We start from the raw sequence: 20804 nt of genomic DNA, 5'->3' as shown, positions 1-20804 counted from the left end.
CGGCAGAATACAGAAAAGTCTAGTCAAGTCAAATAGTCATCTCAGAATAAATTGAAGGAATGCATAGCATATATGGCAAAGGGCAAGGTTTGATATTTGTCCGAAGAATAAGCCTCAAAAGATTACTTAGTGTCACTTTTCTGTAATTTGCTTAGTTTTGACATTATCCTATTTTCCCATGAGCCACCCTTGAGCTGACATTAACAGGATGCACTCCATTAACCTCAATGAAGTCAAGGCCCTCAAAGCTCTTAGTATGACAGTATTTTAGTTTACTCTGGGGTGTAAATTAGCTTTAATGCCAGGACTGCAGGCACTGTAATCTAAGCCTGGAAAAGTTAAAAGGGTGTTGCAATGCATGCAAAATCTGTACGAAATAGAAGGATGCTTTTCTTTCCCTGCAGGAAAGAAAATGCTTTATTGGTTAAGCACTCTGATGTTCTTTTGGAAAGGCAGTGGTTTTTCCGTTTTTTTAAAGGAGAATAAACAAGTACAAATTACTTCTGCTAGGAAATACCAGCCAATAATTGGGAGATGTAATTCTGCAAAGTGTTAGCGGTGGAATCTTTCTTCAAGAAGCACAGGGCCAGTTTCAAGGCCAATTCCTTCCGGGTAACCAAACCAAATCCCACAGCACAGCTCTGCAAAACATTCATCCCATCTCCAGACTCCTGTCTCAGAGGCTGGCTTTCACAGGAAAGTGTTTTACTTCTCACACCCACCTCAGAAACTTGGCCTCTGCCACTAAATAGCCAAAATGGTTTTGAGATAATTCTGTTAAGGCCTGAAGCCACCGACCTCAGTGCTACCGAATTTCAGGCAAGATATCCCTTCTAGTTTCAGTTCTCTTTAGCAGCCTGAGGTTAGAGGCAGTAATTGTGGGTTACAAGCAGAGAAACAGAGAAAGCAAGACCTTGCAGAAGGGAGGCCTTGAATGTGATAGGAAGGGAAGTATCTGGGTTCAACTAGACTTCTATTTTTATAGATGTCACCAAAAGATTTATGGATTTTTTTTTTTCTCTTTTAAAGAATTTATTTGTTCACTGAAGGAAAAATAAAATAAATTAAAAAAAAAAAAAAAAAGAGATACTGAGTGACTTGGAACATCAGCACTAGAAGGTGTAGAGAAATGGTGTCCAGCCCTTTTTAATAATGGCCTGTTCTGAAGAAATGATGCAAAGATTTGTCTTTGATACTTCAGAATGCCAGGGAGGAAACAAAATTATCACCAGAAAAAAAGATGTGTCGGTTGCCCCAGGTAAAATCAATGGGTTTAATGTTAATATTATCAGAGTTGTGCCAGATATTCTCACTGCCACAGAAACCCAACAGTGGGTATAGGTAAGATGCCCAGGAAAATGGCACCGAAAACATGAACTGGAGACCAAGTGGCTCTCCTGAAAGCAAAACTGGGAAATCATTCTGGCAAATAACAGTATCTGTCTTTGCTGCCTCTTTACAAACAAGGCTATGGATGAAAATAAATGCAATTAGCTGGATGACCTAGAAAAAGGCAGATAGTCTCTCTTTTTGGAGAGTTTCTTGTGGTTGGACCAAAGTCCCATTCATGGAAGAATCCAGCAGAATTTCACAGCTTACTAGAAAATGGTTCAATGCAATCTGGCTGAATGAAATGCAGTGTTTCAAATTAGTCCTGTGCTTAGTGTGATCCAATCGCATTTCCACCCAAGGACTCCAGGAAGTCCAGGAAGTCCTCAACATAATGAGGTAGTGAATCTTGATTGCGTTCGTAAGGGATGAGTAGCCGCATAAGACAAAGTTTCATTCAAAATGCTGAATTTCTTAAAATTTGCACCAGGAATGTTAATGTCAGACTGCAACAGAATAATTTCCCACTACCTGTGGTCACATACGGGGAGCAGGACTCACGGTACAGCTACATGTTTCCAATGATGACAGAATCCACAGGGTTAAGACAGCACTCATCCCAGAGTTATTTGTAGTCCTAATTCATTTCCCTTTTTTAAGAACTACTTTTTCTCATCCATAGCCCGGCATAAAAATCGCAGCATCTAGGCCCTGATATCTACTGCCCAGAAAAAAAATATAGTACTTTTCCCTCATTTCCTTTCATGGCCCCATCCACTCATGCTATTCCCCGCAGTCAGAAAGGCACACAAATAAGACATAAGGGAGCCTACTGTAACAAGACCCCATGAATCTCCTACCCCTGAAGAGCTTTACAGGCATTTTCCCTCCTCCAGGGACTCAAACACAGCATCTCCAAATGCACTTACCCTCTGCCAGCCTAGGTCCTGGGAACTTGAGTTTATTCCCAAACTCAGATGTTCCAGTTGACAGCATTAAGAAGTGGCTGCCAAGCCAACAGGCCAGTGAGTGAATGGGTTTTATTAAAAATAAACAATATTTTTTAAGGAAAGCTAAGTGAACTTTATCTTCATCTTTGAAATAAAAGGGATACCAAATCTCTGGGTTGGAGTTCATTCTTTACCTGTTGCCCCTTCCAAAACTGACATAAATCACTCCTTCCATTTCTTTGGTTTGGTTTTTTGTTTTGTTTTTTTTGGGTTTTTTTTTTTGTTTGTTTGGTTTGGGTTTTTTTTGGGTTTTTTTCATTTTTCTCTCCTAACTGATATGAAGAGAAACTTTCATGCTTTCACTTAAACTCTAGGGAATTGTTTTAAGCTCCAGTACAATAATACAGACAGGTTTTTAAGATGCACACTTCAAATAGTCATTCATGTCTATATTTGAATGCCTACAAAACTTGGCCTGACATACAAAGGTACATCATCTACTGATATATGTGTCAGCTCTGTTCTGTATGAATCTAGAAACCAAGCTGCAAGCATTTTGTTTTGAACCTCTGGGAAAAATGAAAAAAACTGATATCTAGGTGCAAATGAAGCCTGTTTTCATTCAAGTCTTTTTTAGTATTTCTTTTTACTAAGCCATTGAGAATATTCCTAGACAATGAAAAAGCATTAATTTAACCAAACAGGGATTTGAATTGGTACCGTAAGACTCTGAACTAAAATTCACCAGAAGAACAGGAAAAAGAATGGGTTTTGCTTAAATGAAGGCTATTTAGTTAGTTATACACTCCTTACAAATTAATTATTATTAGTAATACTCAAAATATACTTTAAGGATAGCTTCTGGTCATTCAAAACATTTTACTTCAAAATAATCAGTCCCCACTGAACCCAAAGACGTGGTAGTTTCCTTCCTATGAGTTTTTAGCCCAGGTTTTCCTCAACCAGAGAGGTTTAATATGTGAGAAAGAGGGGTTCCTGGTAATGAAGAGGAGGAGAGGAAAAGCTTTAAAAGAAATTTCAGTAATTTTGTCTTGCTGACTGTTTCTAACAGTGCTTTTAAACTAAGTCATTCAGCTGGCTTTGCTGTGTCACCTTTTACTCATTGAGTTTTTCATAAAGGAACAGCTCTGGAAAACACAGGAGTGGGCTCTGAAGGGTGTGTGATAGACCACAAGAAGGAAGCCTCTTTGGCATCCAATTCTGAACTCAGAATTTACCTAATATCACCTTCTATGGAAGTTTCCAAATGAGATGTGAACAAAGCCAAGTCTCACCTGCAATGCCCTGAGATGTGCAGGTCACAGTCATCTCTGCATCCTGTACCAGTACAAAACTAAATAACTTTTGCACAACCAGCATAGTGGCAAACCTCCCAGGAGGCTGGGCATAAGTATCGCAGATGGGAAAACAGATCCTTGTAGATTGAACTATTTTTCTAAGGTTCTTTAGCAAAACTGTGGTGGAGCTGAAAACTGATGTAGGTTTTCTGGAATCCTAGGGCTAAACTTATAGGGCAGAATCATTGGTGCTGGAGAAGATGTACCTGAACTGATGTCATTGAGAACAAATCAGTGTTCAGTAGTTTATCTTCTAATCAAAGATAACTGGACATTTTTTGGGGGGAGGGGAGGGAGTGTGTGTGTGTATATGTAACTGTATGAATTTAATGCATATGCATGCATAGGATGGGTTTTTAATGACTAGCTTCTCCACTTATTTCAAAGTAACTGTGGAGAAGAGAAAAAGAGTTTGAAGCCAAGTTATTTTTTTTTTGCAGAAGCAGCTAATATGACTGCGTATAGTTTTCTAGCTATAGACGTGGGATAATACCCAGAAGTTACACAAACAGTGCTGAAGCAAATACAAGGGCCTTATTAAAAGACAAGGAAATACCTGGCAAGTAATAATAATGTCAAGGTAAAACTCAGTTGATTATTCTTATTCATGTGTATCATGAGTGCTATCACAGAATATAAAAGCCTTCCCTCCACTGTTTATTTCTGTTTGGGGGTGGAAGGTAAGGGGAAGAGGCATTATCTTTATGCCCAAAAAAGCATTTTGAAGGCACTGTGGAAGGGACTGATTTCTCTCTTGTTCTTTCCATGGCTCTTCAACACCCATGCTTCCATTTGTTCATTCATCTATATTCAGTCCCTGTCTCTCTACCTAAGGCTCTATTAACCCATCATTGAACATGTCACATGCTGGTCCCACTACTGTAATCAGGAAAAGAGATGATCCCAGTGACCCTGTAAAAGTCATTACAAGAGTCATTGGAGGGAGATGGTGGCTTGATCAATGTCCTTGCTGAGAAGCCAGAGAAGCTGTAAGTCTCTTGCCAAATAAGAGCTAGAGAACTAGAATAGCTTTTAGCTGTGTCAAGTCAGACAGCTCAAGTCTGAATATCTTCAGATATGCTTTGGCTTTCCAAATAAATACCACCTAGTTTCTGCATGTTCTGAGGACTGTTCAGCTCAGATTCTGACCTTAGGCTACATTCTCTTCGCTCATGATCCAAAATAACTGCTGATTTCAGTGAACTGAGTCTGGATTTGTGCCACTCAGTGCAAAATTGGAATTTGTCCTCTCAGAGACTAGCTGTCCCCGCAGAGTTTATGTGTGGTACTCATTCAAGAAAAGCACAGCAAGTATGGGGGTTCAGTGACATTCTTATTGCCTCCCTTGTGTCACCAAAAAACAAGAGAGGCCCTGCAAAGTCAACCGTCTAAAGCACTGGTTATAAACAACCCAAAGGGCTCTGTTTTCCCAATGTAAGGGAAAGAGCTTGTTGGGCAGCTCTGAGATGTATGGACAGTGTTTAGTCTACATGCTTAAAAATAATAATAATAAAAATATTGTTCAGGCCAGAAGGAATTTACAGGCTTAGAGCATCATGGAAAGCAACTACCTTAGTCTGCAGAGGGAAAATCTTCCAGAGAGACCCAAATAAGCTTCTCCTCTTCTTATTAATTCATTAAACTTGGCCATGCATCACTAGCCAAACACAACACTCTTTCCTAGGCAATAATCTTCCTCTTCATGGTCAGTCATGAGCTATGCCAGATTTCTCCCAGCCTCTGCAAACTTGACTGGCATTGGATATCAGTCAAAGAGCCAATTTTTCCTCATGGGATTCAAGTTCTCCAACAGCAAAAAGCCTCTTCCAGCAACATTAGGTATAGGGTTTTACGCTGCTATTTATATGAGGCACAGATCCTCAGACCCCTTTCATGGGGAAGGGAATATGTCTGAGATCACACTCTTAGGAGGATCTCATCACTTTGTAGTTAGGAATGCTGGCCTCAAGATAATTAGGCCATATGCATTTCAATGGCAAATAATACTTTTTATAGTCCAAGCAGCCAGACATCTTAACCTCAATTCCCAGGCTAAACAAAAGTTAGAACACTAATACACCATCATTTGGCTTAGAGGCTTAACCTCTTTGCTGGGAGCTAATTTGGGAACACTAAGCAGCATAACTAGGTTGCCACAGCACCAATCTTTTGCAGGTGCAAAGAACTATTCAGAATCACAGCTGGATGCCTTTTGCCTTATCTTAACATCTGCCATAAATATTCCCATGCAACTTCCTTCATGTTGGGACAGGAGGCCGGAGATTAAACAACATAGATGGCAAGATGTGGTCTGGAATGACAGATAATCATTACAAGAACGATAATTTTGATTCTCTAGTCTTTATCTAGTGTTTATTGAATCTTGGGTTTGTTTGGGAAAGGAAATTCCTGGATGGAAACTTCAATTGCCAATATCAAATAGCCTTACCTTTCTATGGCATCTGTTACAACAGTTTCAAGGCAGACAGCATTAAGCTCTTGGATCCTTTGGGGGAAAAAACTTCATTGTTTATTCTGAACAGAAAAATGCACTAAATCCTCTAAATTCACTTTGTGGATGCTCGTTTAAGAGTGGTGAAAGTCAAGGTAAATTGAAGCACATGGGATGGGAACAAAGATCCTTTAAATTAGCAACCTGTTGTGATCTCATTGGTCACACATTTTCTAGAGCCACCATTGATGAACATTCTCTAAGGTTAGGCTGTTTAGTGCAAAATGGCTTCCTGCTTCTCTGTCCTCAGTAGACCTCCAGACCACCCAAAGGCAGAAGTGAGGAATAGTGTTCCGCTGGGGAACATGTACGCCTCACTTGTCATCGGTGTTCCATCTGAAGATCAGAGGATCGCCGTCAGTGGAGAAGAGAGTAACGCAAATGAATAAAGCATAACATTTACTAGCAACATAAGGAAGCAAGGTGGGACCCTATGTTTCCTTTTCATTCTCAGCTCAGCTCTATTGACTAATCAACACTTTCTGTTCCAGAACCACAGGTATGACCAATGAACAGGACAGGACTTGATTTCGTTCTATCATGTCGAGTATTTGACCCAGACACCAACTGAGGAAATGTTTCTGAGTTCTTTAAATCTGCTGCACAAGCCTGGGCTAAGCAAGGCATGGATCATACACGTAGGAACTAGAGTAATTTACATTTTCTACTAAAATATGCATCTGGTTTTAACTTCTTTTAGAAGAAGAGGCCACAACATTAGATCTGAGGACTGATAGCCTCACAACACATGCAGCCAGAGTACACATTTCCTCAGCTGACTCTTGACTTTCTTCATGCTAGGCGAAAAACCCCAGCACTTCAAGGAAGGTCAATGGTCTGTGGTGCATGGAGTCTTAAGGCTTTCAACCCGCAGCATGATATGGGGGGAACAACGTGTTCTGGGAGAGCTTGTGTTCACTGTAACATTGGAGACAACACAGTGTTTCATCTTTATTCCTAAATCATCTGAAGGTCTCTAACTGTCCGTGCTGGGGGAAGAGTCATCCCAATCACTCACCAAAGCCAGCCTTCTCCCAGAAAACTTATTTCGTCTTGTCCCAGATTTTGCTCTTCTCTAACTGAAACCGAAGATCATTTCCAAGGTAGTAGGTGCTGTGTGTCTGTAAATGTCTGAGTGTGGAAGGAAGTAGCCACAATTCAGAGCTGTAATCTCAACAACTAAGATACTGGTATTTTGTTTACCATGGGGCCTTGCATATACATATCAGAACCAGCCTAAACAGCTTAACTTCAGTACACAGAGCTGCCAGAAGACTTGCTGTGACTAAACCAGGAAGATTGGGCTCTAAGGACTTCTTCTGACCCTGAAATGATAGCAGAAGCTTATTCTGGCCTCTTTGTTTGTCCCAGCCTTAGTATGGTAGAACACACAAAATAATCCTTTACTACAGATTATAGTTTCAGACTATTTGATAAACAGAAGTCTATTTTTAGGCAATAGATTTGCCTAGAGAAGTTGTGGAATCTCCATCTCTGAATGGTTTTAGTATCAGGTTAGACAAATCGTTTAGGCAAAGGGAATCTTTGAAGCATGCAGATTTTCACAGCTCTGTTTTCCATGACTCCATATATTATGAAGAGAGAGGAAGAAAAGAAACATAAATTGGTAAAGAAAAAGAAAAAAAAAGGAAAAGCAGCATAAATTGGCAATACTTACATCTTTTTTGCAGCAGGCAAGCAGTACTGTCTGGGGACAGATGGTGAAAAAGGAAACAGGAGAGGAAGTGAGGCAACGGAGAAAAAGCAAGGAGGAGGAAGGAATGGGTGGAAATTGAAACCCTGACTAGAATTTGGAAGGAAAGCAGTGGTACCTCTCCCCACAACTAAGAGACTCAGCAAAGCAGGATCTAATAAATACTGAATTTTAACACACTGATTCAAGAAACTTTAAATCCCACTCCTTCAAGCCAGCATCCTCCATGTGAGAGTGAGTGACCAACTAGTTCTGGGTTGGCACAGTCAGTGTACCTTTAACAAGTAATCCATACGTACACTGAGAATTTATGCTCTCTCCTCCATCCTCAGTTCAGTTCACTTAAGTTACTTATTGAAGCTGAATTTCAGTAAAACTATAGCTAAAAAAAAACAGCTACAAGCCTTGTGTCCTTCAATTTCTGTATGCACCTGTTTGCTATGTCTAACAGCTCTTGGGATATGATCCTTTTTTTTGGACCTGTCTGTGGAGCCCTTGGGACAAATGGGAAGGGAGCTCAGCAGAGAGCTGATCATGACATGAAAATCGTACAAACAGTTCCTCTTTTAGCAGGTAGTAGTCACTTTGATCTGCAGCTCTTTAAAAGACAGGTTTTGAGCCTGATCTAGGGTGACACATTTTTTCCCAGCCACGAGTGAAGCAAAAAGGGGAGTGGGATTTGGAGCCAGGGATTTCTCAGTCTGCTCTGATCGTGCTGGGGGGTGGGGAGATGGAGATCGCTTTTAGCTGCTTTATCTTCCTCCAGGTTTGGCTGCATTGTCTAAGCTGTCTTTGGTGAGGGCTTTACCAGCAATCTCCTGTTCTGTCTCACTGTGTCAGCAGACCCTGCTGCACTTAATTTAGAGCTAGATGCTTCAGACAGCAGCATAGCAGCCCCCAGCAGTATTACAAAGGAGCACATGTGTAAGGGGAAAGAGAGCATTTCCCATGCAAACCAGGGTTTGCATGCTATACCAGGTGAATTACAAGCTTTTGCAGCCACGGAGGAAACAGTTCTTTCTCGTTTTTGTTAAAATAGCTACTCCATCCCCTTGTGGATTGAAATAACTACTTGGCTGCCCTTGATCCAGCAGATCTCCAGTCACAAGCATAGGCATTTACCAGAAAGGAGGGAGAACTATCAATCTCTAAATGAAAACGTTGTCCTTCTGACTATCGTTTTGTTGACAGTGGTGTTTGAAGCTATAGAAAGGAAAAGAGCAGTTCCAAGATGGCTGTGAATGAAGGAGTATGTCCCAGTATTAATAAGGCTTTTATCCTGTCTGGTGCTGCACAGACTGCTCTGTCAGCAAGAGGTGTCTCCATACATTAGGCATGAATTTTCTGCAAAAGACAAAGACTGTTCTCCCCATACCCTCCTGCCAAAAACCACTCAGTGCAGAACACCACTCCAGCCCAAGTGTCACAGCACCATGTTATGTCTGGAGGCTCTTTCCTTGTCTTGGCTTGAATGAACCTGGTTCTATACACCTAGAGAGTCAGTTCAGAGAAAGTTTTGATAGATATGGACAGGGAACAGGCATCAGTCACTCAGGCTCACTGAAGTAAGGAGAAGATCAGGCATTAACAGGTACCTGAGACAGGGTAATGAAGGTGTCCCCATAGGAAAGAAGCCATAGATTACATGGCCTGGTCATCTGCTTGGTTGCTTGCAATGAGGAAAAAGAAAATAAATGTTGGAATGGTTTGCATGGAAGGACTTTGGGTTGGAGACCAGGAGGAACTGCCTGGAGCAAGGTCCAGGCTGATAGCAAGACTGAAGATCTTACACAGATGAAGTCTACAGCAAAGCTCCAGCTGATCTCACTGAGGGGCTAGGCATTATTTCTGGTCTTTTCTTGTCCCTGGTGAAAAAAGGTATTTGTCTAATGAAAGACATGTCCTCACCATCATCTACTGACTTACCTACCATTCAGTGCTGACCTTGTGAAGAACTAGCTCATCCCGAAGAAGTATCCTCTATCATGTTGGAGCTCTTGACCCTGATATATAGGATTTCTGTCTGTGAAAGCTGGACGATGGGCTTTATGCACCATGTTTTATGAAAATAACAGGAAAGGATTCCACTGATGTCAAGAAGAAAGAGGCAATTTATTCAGAGAATGCAGTCTGAAGGTGTCACAGGCAAAGCTACCATTCAATCCAGGCATTCATAGACTGATTTTCTTGTTACCTTTTCCGTATCTTTCCCCCTGTGCTCCAACTTGCACTCGACCTGCAAAGTTTCATACGAATTGCTCCATCTTTCCCTTTTTAGCCACCATTGTTGTGCTCTGTCCCAGTATTTGCTCATGTACAAGAGCCACTGTTACCAGCACCAGGGTCTAGAAGATGGAGACAAGCCTAGTCAATAGTCCTATTGAGAATGGTTCAGCTTTGAAAGTCCTGGATTTTTTTTAAACCATTTTGTAGTGGCTGTGTGCTTTGTCACTGAAGGTGAAGAATTAGTTTCTATCCAGTTCCTGACTTCACGGGAATCATCCAGTATCCCTTGTATCTGACTCTTCCATCAGCTGAAAATCCTCTGGTGGCCTTGGCTACAAGTCGCTTCTTTTGGTGTGTATTTTCATCTTCGTTGCTGTCTCCCTGTAATTTCTTCTGACTTTGGTGCCTTTATTGCAGGAGCCTGACCATTTAGCTTGGCACTTTCTTTAAAGGGCGGTGTACCCATTTCTGCTCAGGCTGGGACAGCCTGGTCTTCATGGGATGCAGACTGCCAACTTTCAGGTTCACTGTTCCCTGAATTAGCAGATCACCTGAACTACATGAAAGTGTACTGCAGTGTTGGACCATATCACTTTTTATGACGATCTTTCACCAGAGAGTGCCCTATTTCTCTCATTCATGGACCTTCCTGAATCTGAGAATGCCTGAGGGAAGATATCAGGAGCAAATTCCTTTCTGCTGTCAAATTGCATACATTCTGCCAAAGCGTACTATCACTCACTGTCCAAGTATGGTGAATCGTACCATGCAAAATGCCCCTGAAGTCTCTACTAAGCACATTCTGGCTGAGCAGCCTGAAGAGTTTCAATGTATCTTGTAGAAAACAAGTTAGCCTTAACAAGGCAGACAGGGAATCTGGGGACCAAAGCTGCAAAAACGGCCTTCAGTTTGCCAACTGCTAACTAATGTGACCTTAAGAGAAGAATAAATTGTTGTTATAAGTTATGTCATGATTTGGCTGTTTTGGGATAGCTGAAGTGTAATTTATAGCTTTGCTTGGATGTGATGTTTCTTGCTTCGTCCCTACAGAAATTTAATGTGCTGTTCAGGCGACCTTCTCCCATTAAGTGTTTCCTACAATTTCCTTCCATTTCACCTCCACTGAAGTGTGGTGGTATTACAGCTGCATAGGTTTATCATCAGCAAAGGAGAATTCTGTAGCAAACTACTTGTCTTCTGCTTGATGTCAGCTGCTGAGACACATGAGCCTCATTCTTCCTCTACATCCAAAAACTTGTACCACTGCAAAGGTGTTTCACCACGCTTGCATGCCTGGGACATTGCTTGGCTCCTGTTGAAAGTATTTAGGCATTGTTGAAGATGCTGCTGTGGTACACTGAAATCTTACAGACTTTCATCCTAGAACAGGCACAGTTATGTGACACAGTATCACTCCAGGTTAAACTGATGGGGTGGATGGCTGCTTCTGCTGCCAATGGTGGCTGAACACAGCCTCAAGCCAGGAATTTTCCCTCATGATGTTGCCTCCCTACTCAGTGGCCTTTTTCCCAAATAGTCACTTCTGAGAAGAGCAGTATGTTTATTAGGCAGTTATTCCATTCATTACCCATCTATTCTTCTTCATGGTGAGCAGGGATGTTTCTACTGCACCAAAACATAGACGTGAATTTTAGGACATCAATCTGAGCCCAAAATAATAAATAGTCTATTTTACCCTGCACTACTGGAAGGTTAATTGAACATGCTGGTTTCTGTATGTCCACAACATGGAGGGACCCAGTGTCTGTCATATATGTGATGCTGGGGAGCTTGCATGTACTGTGTACCTGTCATTACAGACACAAGGCTTTCACTCCAGTGTCACTCTGAGGCTCCAGCAGCTGCTCAATTTTCATTTGGGTAGGCCTGTCTATTGCTTTCCATTACTATTCCATCTCCAGTCCTGCCCATGGGAGGAATGAGTAAGTGATGGGGAGGAGGTGGGCAGCGATGGCTCTGACAGTCATGTTTATGCTGGACTTTCATGTTGTTCCTCTGTGGCCAAAGGAGAACAGTCCATCTCCCCTGCACAGTGAGGGGTACATAAAGCGTCTCTGTGTGTTAGGAGGGAAAGGCTGAGTTGTGCCGATATTGCCACTGGCTCATCGCATGCAATTGGGAGACTGATACAGTCATCCCTTTCTACCACTCTCACTGACTCAGATCTCCTGCTTGCCTTTGATGGGGTTGAGCCATCTTGTCTCAGCTGTGGCCTGGGAACCATTTGCAGGCCTGGATCTCTTCTTTTGTTAGCACTTCAGCACCTGCATGGTATTGTCCATGTCATGACAGAGCACTGGCTCCAGCTCTGAAGAAATTTCTCTGTTGTATTTATTTCCTTTCAGCACGGCTATGCAAATTGCTTCTTGTGGCATCCACTGGGATCCAAGAAGGGAAAAAACTGTGGAACTGACACCTACTTTTCCAAATATCTAAAGAAGGATTAGATTAAAATACTCTTTTGCCAACTTTTTAATTTTTTAACTGTGGAGAGGTTGCTTTTTTCTTTTTTCTCTAGAGAAATTAGCTCCTTTTTCACGCCGGACTTTTTTGCAAGATTACACATTTCTGTTTGGCTTTGTTCTGTTCATTTGCACTTGTTGTGTATTAATCTGAGAAGATGATGAGCATTCTTTGAAACATTTAGACTCTCCTGTTCAAAAGAGTTCTTAATTTCAAATTTTCCAGCTTTTATTCTGCTTTAAAGCACTGAAGAATGATACAAGTTGGCCTATTTCAGAATAGATAAAATACTTCATCTATACAAAGTATGTTTTCCCACATTTTGCACTGAAACAAGCATGCGTTTCTCCCTCTTCTTTCCTCTATTGTTTTTCTATTTCTCACAACCTCCAGGAAATAAGAAAATCCCCAGAGTTCCCCAGAGCTTTTGCTGCTGACACACGCATGTTTACTAGATTGCAGTGAATTTCAAGATCCAGTTGAAAACTGCCTCTTTTTTGAACACTTAGTGGATGAGCTCCAGCCCACATCATGGCTTCTTCACCATCTCTTCCACCCCAACCTGCCTTCATCTGGCCTCTTTGCTGGTGCTGCCACTTTAAAGGGGAGCTGCCCAAACAGCAGGTTTTCTGTCCTTTTTCCATGTTACTTTGCTTGGACCTATGCTGCAGCAGGACTGCTGCTAGAGAGTTCCCAGCCCCTTTGGTTTCTTGTCTTTACCCACAATGGAGGGTGGAAAGTATCTTGTGTTATGTTCAACAGGGTGCAGGGGAATAAAGGGAAGAAACCAGCCACTTCTGGTCACAAGGGATCATCTTGTTTGCCAAAAACAACCAACTCAGCCGGGATTCCCGTTTCAAGCTGGATGTGATGATTCAGAAAATCGAGTAGATAACGAGCTGTTTATGAGCCGGTCCTGTTTGTTTACTTTGCCGCAAAGCTGTGAATGGCCTGTTCATGAGAAGCATCCTGGACTCTGACCTCGTAGAGGGAACCTGTGTCAGATGAGCAGAGAACCTCTGCCTCAGCAAAGGAAAACACACTGGCTTCTGAAAAGGCCGCCTGAGAGTTGACCATCCCACAAGGCTACACAGAGGGCACGTGCTGCACTGCAGTTGAATGAGCATGTGTCCTTATTGCTATGCCTCTGCTTTAGAAGAACACTGTACGGAATACCACCAGCCATAACACATCAACTCACCCAACACTGACCTTGGTGAAAGGCAGAGTAGATATTTTCATCAAAAATCAGATTTTTAGCTAGAATGAAAGAAAAAACCTATGTTTTCCTTTCTTCCTATGTGCTGACATGCAGCCAGTCAGCAGCAAAAGAAATATGGAAGTCATGATGCAGTTCTGGGAAACTGGAATACTTACTGCATGAGATATTGGAAGAGGCTACTCTGTCCTAACGTAGCATATAGGAGTCTTCTTATCTAATTCCAGTTTGAAATACCCCTTATTCTTCAGGCAAACATCCAGCCTTGAATTAAGCCTTCCCAATGATGGAGTTACCATCCCCAGCACTTAAATACTTTTTGCTGTGAAAAAAAAATTACATTTTCTCTTCTCTCTTAAACTATTTCAGATTATCTCATTATTCCTTGTCATACCTGCGGCTACTTTACTGACAAGTACTCCATTGCCACATTAGCATATGGAGTTTATTGCCACAAAATTCCAGAAAGGGCAAGCACTCAGCAGGATTCAAACATGAGAAACATGGCAAGTCTTCCCAAATTTCTTTGTCTCCAGTGGTACATTCCAGGGATCTCAGGCACAGTTCACCCCCCTCAAAAGCTGGAGTCAGAGCACTTCTTAATTTTTCAGAGACTAATTCTGAAAAATGAATGTTCATCATTTCTGGAAAGAAGGGAATGGTAATTGCTTGCCTTTTACAAAAGGAAAAAAGAAACGCTGGCATATTTCAGAGTTTTGGTATTATGAGAATCTGCAGAAACATTTTGGGAGTTTTGCTCTTTGTTTGGGGTATTGGGGAAAAGGAGAAAGGAACCAGCAGTAAAACAGATAGGGAAAAAAAAACCCCAACAAAAAAGAAAGAAAAAAAAAATCTGGAGGAAATTCAAGTGGGAATGGAGAACCATTTAGTGGCAAAGCTACTGAACTTTATGGCTTTGAAGACTAAGGATTCTGTTTTATACTTGTGAGATCTGATGAAGTAGAGCCCAATTCTGAGTGATTTTGGTACTGGTTAGTGAAATTATATAACAAAAGAGTAGGGTTACAAGAAATTTTCCATTAACTATCATGTTCACAGGTGATGCCTGAATGTACACCCTCAACTGCTTGCAGGCAATATGTTTTACAGTAATTTTTTTTGTTGTTGTTGGAAGATTTGCATGTGTAGCGAATTCCAAGCATGCAGGCTTTGTTTGCATAGGCAATGTAGGGAATATATAAGCTTACTAAGTGTTTTGTTATTTGACTTTGCATGTGGCACTCCAGACACTCCAATCAGTATACCAGGCACTCCACCAAGCACTCCAATCACTCAGGAATTTCAGGATAACACCAGGCAAAACATATTCTCACTATACAACCAACAGTTGGCAATTTTTAACTTGTTAAATTTTGCTCTTTTATCATGATGGCAATGATCTATTCCGCTGCTTTGCTGTGCATTATCTTTAAAATCATACATTTGTGGATGCTTCCTTGTAAAACATGGAAATGCAAGATCCATTTATGTTAAAATATAGACTTCTGCTCAGAATGGAATGAATATTCCATGTTTTTGTCAACACTGCTTTTATAAATTAATTGATAGATCCTTGGAGATGGACCAAAGCCAAGCAATTTGGACACTGGCTTGAACCCCCTGAGAAGCAGATCAGAGATATTTATTCATTCTGTTACAGTAAAGCAGCTCAAGTACATGCCGCAGCCCAGGGTATAGACTCTAGTGTCTGCAGGTAACGAATCACATCCACATACACACAGGCAGTGCTATGGGAACAAAACGTAGCAGCCATGGCAACAAAAACAAGGGCCCTTGTTACATGAACTAAAACAGTAAGTCTAATAGCAGTTCATAGAAGGCCTTTCTTTTCTCCAGGGCTGGGCACAAGAGGAGAAAATTGAGTTATGGGATAAATAAAGGCAGTACAAGAACATCTCCAGGAATCAAAGTTTTGGGGGTTTCCTAGTATTTGTGAAGTTGTTGATGACGATAAGCTGGCAATGGCAATGATGACAGAATGGTGAGCAGCTAGGAGTGCCTCTCCTATATAAAGCATTGGCACAAAAGCAATTCCAAGATATCTAGGTAAACCAAGATGTTCCATATCTGATCCATGGCTCTTTCTGACATTAACTATAGTGGAACAAAGTAGTTGACAGGAAAGGTGGAAAATCCATCACTTACTTACTTAAATTCTTTACATTTCAAGCTGCCTGTCTTTCAAGAAGAAATTATCTGGACTGAAAGACTGGGTGAAGTTCTTCTGTGTAGGAATGTAGAAAGTCAGTCTGAACAGCTCCTGGTCAGCAGGAAATAAAACTTTAGCATGACAGATCCTAAGAACAAATGCAAAACCTACTTATTCAGATTTGCAATCCAATAATACTTACAGGTTCTTACTGAACTGACACCAGCCTGCAAAATGAAATAAAAACACAAAATCAGAACATAATCTTTGTGCCAAAGCAGGCACTATCTAATTAGGCTACTGCAAGACAACCTAGTTCATGTGCCACCAGGAGCTTCCTTAATGCTTTTCCACACGCTGATCCAAATTCCTGGCATGGAGTGATGCTTTTCGTCCAAGTTTGATATCTCTCTATAGATCACTGGCATTATGGATCAGTTATGTTAATATTCCCCTATCAAAGCTCACAATGAGAAGATGCAAGAGACCTCAAAGCAACTCAGCTTTCATTTCTGACAGGTAAACAAATAAATATTAAAAATTAAAAAAAAGAAAAAGATACACTCCATGACTTCTACTAAGCCTCTTAATCCTTCAAGTGTTGTAAGAGTAATCAAAGCAGGTGGATAACCTGACATATACAAAGGACCTTCTCAGATGGCATTGCATTTGTTATTCAACAAAACCAATTCTATGGTTTAGAAGATCAAGCAAGAAAAGACTCAGCGTACAACACTGTTGTGGATCATTGGCTCACAGATGTGGTCACACAACAATCATTTACTCTGGAGTTTTTGTGCCACTGTCATGCTCAGCTGAGGAGTTGGGGCATTAGTACTAGGGACTTTTGTCAAAAGGAAAGAAAAAAAGATGAAAAAAAAAAAAGATGACCCAGAGATATTTAATCTGTCTGGAGTTTTCCTCTGAGTTAGGTAAGATAGAAAGAGCAGAAGAAAAACAAAAAAGGAAAAAAAGAGAGAGGAAAAAAGGAATTAATAATATTTTCAGTCAAGTGAGATCTGCTTGGTGTGACCAACCTCCCCCAGAGAAGAAGGGCAAGAATCTTACAGTGACACAGGATATGTCACAGACAACATTACCCTAGTGTTGCCCAGGGCAACTCCCATGTCTTCAACAAAAAACTGTCAAGGAAAGAAAACAAAACAGTGCTTCAATCGTAGGGTGGCTCATTTGCATAGAACATTGTATTTCAAAACTTAGCCTGAGGTCTGGTTTTAGCTCCCTTTCCTAGGGAAACAAGGACAAGCATGACACCTTGGTTTGTGTATGTATTCAGTCTTTTTGTCTTCCTGCACTGGCCATTTTCAATCCCTTTTTGCAAAGACTTCTAATTTCCACTGGGTTTGTGGCCCAACAAGGAAGAGAGAAACTAAAAATTCTGTAGGAAAAGCTGTGTTATAAGCTTTAGACCCCACCACAGCACCCCCCCCCCCGCCCCCCCAAGAAAATAAAATAATAAAAATCACTGCTGGATAACTAGCTCTGGAAAAAACAAACTTCCTTGGATCCTCTTACTGAACTGCATGTCAAGATACAAGGCACAACCTGATCTCTTGTGCAGTGCTTCTGCATGGAAAACTGAGCAGCTGCTGCAGCTCAGGACCAGCTATTGCAAATTCCTCTACATGGCCTTGTTCATCTCCAGCCCAGAGATCCCCTGACAAGAGGTGCCCAGCTTGCCAGAAAGACAAGTATCTTACAACACAGAGCCAATCTAGGAAAACTTCCATAGGAAGAGGGCTAGCTAACTTTCAAGACACAGATGAACAGGAAAATACAAAGGAAGACTCAAAGGAAGTCACAAAATAGGATCAGTGCAGAAAGCCCTCCTGGGACTGGAATAACCTCCTCCTGGTGTTCACACATGTCCCCCTTGCTTTGTGTGAGAAGCCCATGCTCTGTGCTAGCCATCTGGGATAGCATCACTCGCATTCATGCTCTGACATTCAAGAGTGATTAAATATATTCCACGAAAGGCAAAACAGAAAGAGAAGCCAGTGAAATAGCAGAGATGGATACATTTCTGATTTCACCCTGCAATGCATCTATAAACAGCCCCCTTCCAGCTTTTGTTCGGACTTTTCACCCACTGTTCTTTCTTATTTCGAGTCCTTTTAAAGCTGCTGTAGAAGGAAATAGGTTTCATTACTGCTAAACTCAGTAGGATTTAAGTTAACTTAGTACTGAGTGTCAAAAGCTTTAGGACCCTGTTTTTCAACAGAAAAGCTTTGCTGATATGATCCCATCATGCCTGAAGATGGGACTTAGGTTTCCAAGTCACTTAAGCACACTTTGAAAATGCTATTTTCCAATACACTGGGGATTTGCCACAATTGTACACAGCTGCCCAATCCAGTTCCCAGGAGCTGGCCCACTGGGGTTCTTCAATCACCAGTTTTATACCTTCTGCATCAACCTCCAGGTTTATGTAAATTGCTCCAGTGCAAAGCCCTGATGGTGATGGTCCTTGTGCACAGGGTTCAGACTGGTACAGCTGCAGAGCTTGCTGGTCATGCTCTTTGAAATCCCCTGTGTCCTGAACTGTATTGTATCCTGCAGCTAGTCCCTGCCCCAGAGCAGCAGGGAAAACATGTCCTTAGCTCAATCACTGGTACCTTGAACACAAGCACCATAAATCTTGGCAAGGCCTCGACCTGAAGTTCTTTACATAAGCTCAGCTTGGCTGCTGACTCGTGCACCTCTCTCATCAACCCCTGGTGCACTCCGAGCTCACTGCGATGCCCTGTATTGGGAAAGGCCATGGCTCTGGCTGCTGGCAGCACACAGAGGAGTTCACTGAAAATAAACAGAGAGCAAGCAGCTTGGTTTTCATAACCTCGGTTAAACACAGGGGGTGAAGGATCCAAAGCGGCAAAGTCATGCAAGTTCAAGAGAGGCGGAGGGTAACCTCTGAGGGGCTCTTTTCTTTGGCAGCAGATTGGAGGATGGTGCACAGAAGAGGGGAGAAGGAAAAATTATGGAAATTTTTGGCCCTCTGCACAGCAAGTTTGTAATTTCTCCTTCTGGGGCTATTATAACAGAGCTAATATTCATCACTGATACCAACAAAACCGTTTTCGTGGGCTCATTAGACAAAATGGTATCATAGCTGATCCCTACCCACAGAGTAGAGGCAAATTAAAACTGAACTTATCCTATGGGTTATCTCACTTATGCTTACCTGCAGAGGCCTCAAAGCATCCTCCTTTCTCTCTTTACCTGAAGCATATTTTAGCTTATTTCTACTTGTGGTGGCAGGGAGAGATGTCTGTTCCCTGAGTCATGTCAGGGTGGGAGGAGGTCTGACGTTCTTCGCTGCCTATGGCAGGGGTTGGGGAGCAGCTGGTCACTGCATCCTCTGGTAGACAGTCTATGCATGGGGGACTGCTCCTTTGGGCAGAGATGAGACATAGCTGTGTCCTTCTGTGGCTGCTGGGGGAACAAAAAGCCTCCATAAATCACAAGAGTAAGCTGGGCCCCTCCAGAGATTTTTGGTATTGATGGGAGCAAGCACCATACTCAAAGGAGGCAGAAAAAACCTTCATGGAGACCTAAAGCTTCCCACAGCTCAGAAAACATTAAGTAAACCCACACCTGTCAGTAAGAACCTGCCTACAAGTCACAGCAGTCCTGAAAAGTCTCCAGCATGCATTTGAATGGTTCTGATACAGCATATGCAATTATATGCAGTATAGCAACAAAGGTTATTTCACAGAATAAATAAACAGATTTTAGTAGTAGCTTTCCAACTCACTGCAGGGTTTTTTTGAGCCTAGAGGTGAATGCAGTCTACCGTGACTGCGGTTAGTCCTGAAAACCTGTGCATTTTCCAGGATCCAGTCCATAGCCTGCTGACTCTTCTAGTGTTAACATTCATAAGGTAGGAACCTACAAAGAAGGTCTCTTCAAATATTCTGGAAATTCAGTTTTCTATCCACAAAGAAATAGATAATTTCATTTTTTTTCCACTAATTGCTTCTGTCCTCTTATTCCTTCTAGAGCTTAGTATCATGAAAACGCAGTAATTTTTTTTTCAGATACCAAAAAAATTCAGGTTGCATTGAAGCAAAGTTTTGGATTAAGGTCCAGATAAAGTTTTGTTTTTCTGAATGTCTCATTTATCCAAGCATAGAAGGGATTTTTTTGGTGGCTTGTACGTGACTTTACTTATTTGTGGAGTTTGAACACCTGAGGAGGTCTCTGTGCTTGGTGTTGTGACTATGACATTTGATTGTACAGGAGGGCTTTGTTCCCCAGCAGCCTGAATTGCCCATTAGTCCTCTGAAATGAGGTAGCACAGTGATTTGCATACCTTAGCAAGAACCTGTTGTAGTTGATTCTAGACACACAAAGTAGAGCTGAAAGTGACTTTCTTCAGCGCCATTAACTCTGCCTGCTCACAGACAAAACCTGTCCTCCCCATGTCATTCCTGAGGCATGCTGTGTCCAACCTACCCTTAAAAGTCTCCATTGAAGTCCAAATCTTAGGCCACTCCAGGGCTTCATTATCTTTCTTATTATGAAGATTTTTTTTCATGATATCTAACCTACATGTCCCTTGCTATTCTTTAAGCCTTCTCCTCTGCACCCTGGACAAAAAGAACAAATTGTTCTCTTCATCTATTTTTTATGTATTTAAAGACTGTTATCATATCCCTTCTCAGTCTGATCTTCTCCAGACTAAACAACCCCCCTATTTCAATCTCTCCTCATTAGTCATATTCTCTGGACTTCTGATTATCCTTGTTGGTCTCTTCTGGACATTGTCCAGCCAGTCCCATCCTTCTTGAACCATGGTGCCCAAAATTGGAGAGAAGAGAG

The sequence above is a fragment of the Lathamus discolor genome, chromosome 3 (assembly GCF_037157495.1).
Source record: "Lathamus discolor isolate bLatDis1 chromosome 3, bLatDis1.hap1, whole genome shotgun sequence".
In the NCBI taxonomy this organism is placed as follows: domain Eukaryota; kingdom Metazoa; phylum Chordata; class Aves; order Psittaciformes; family Psittacidae; genus Lathamus; species Lathamus discolor.
This window is presented reverse-complemented; position numbering follows the sequence as displayed.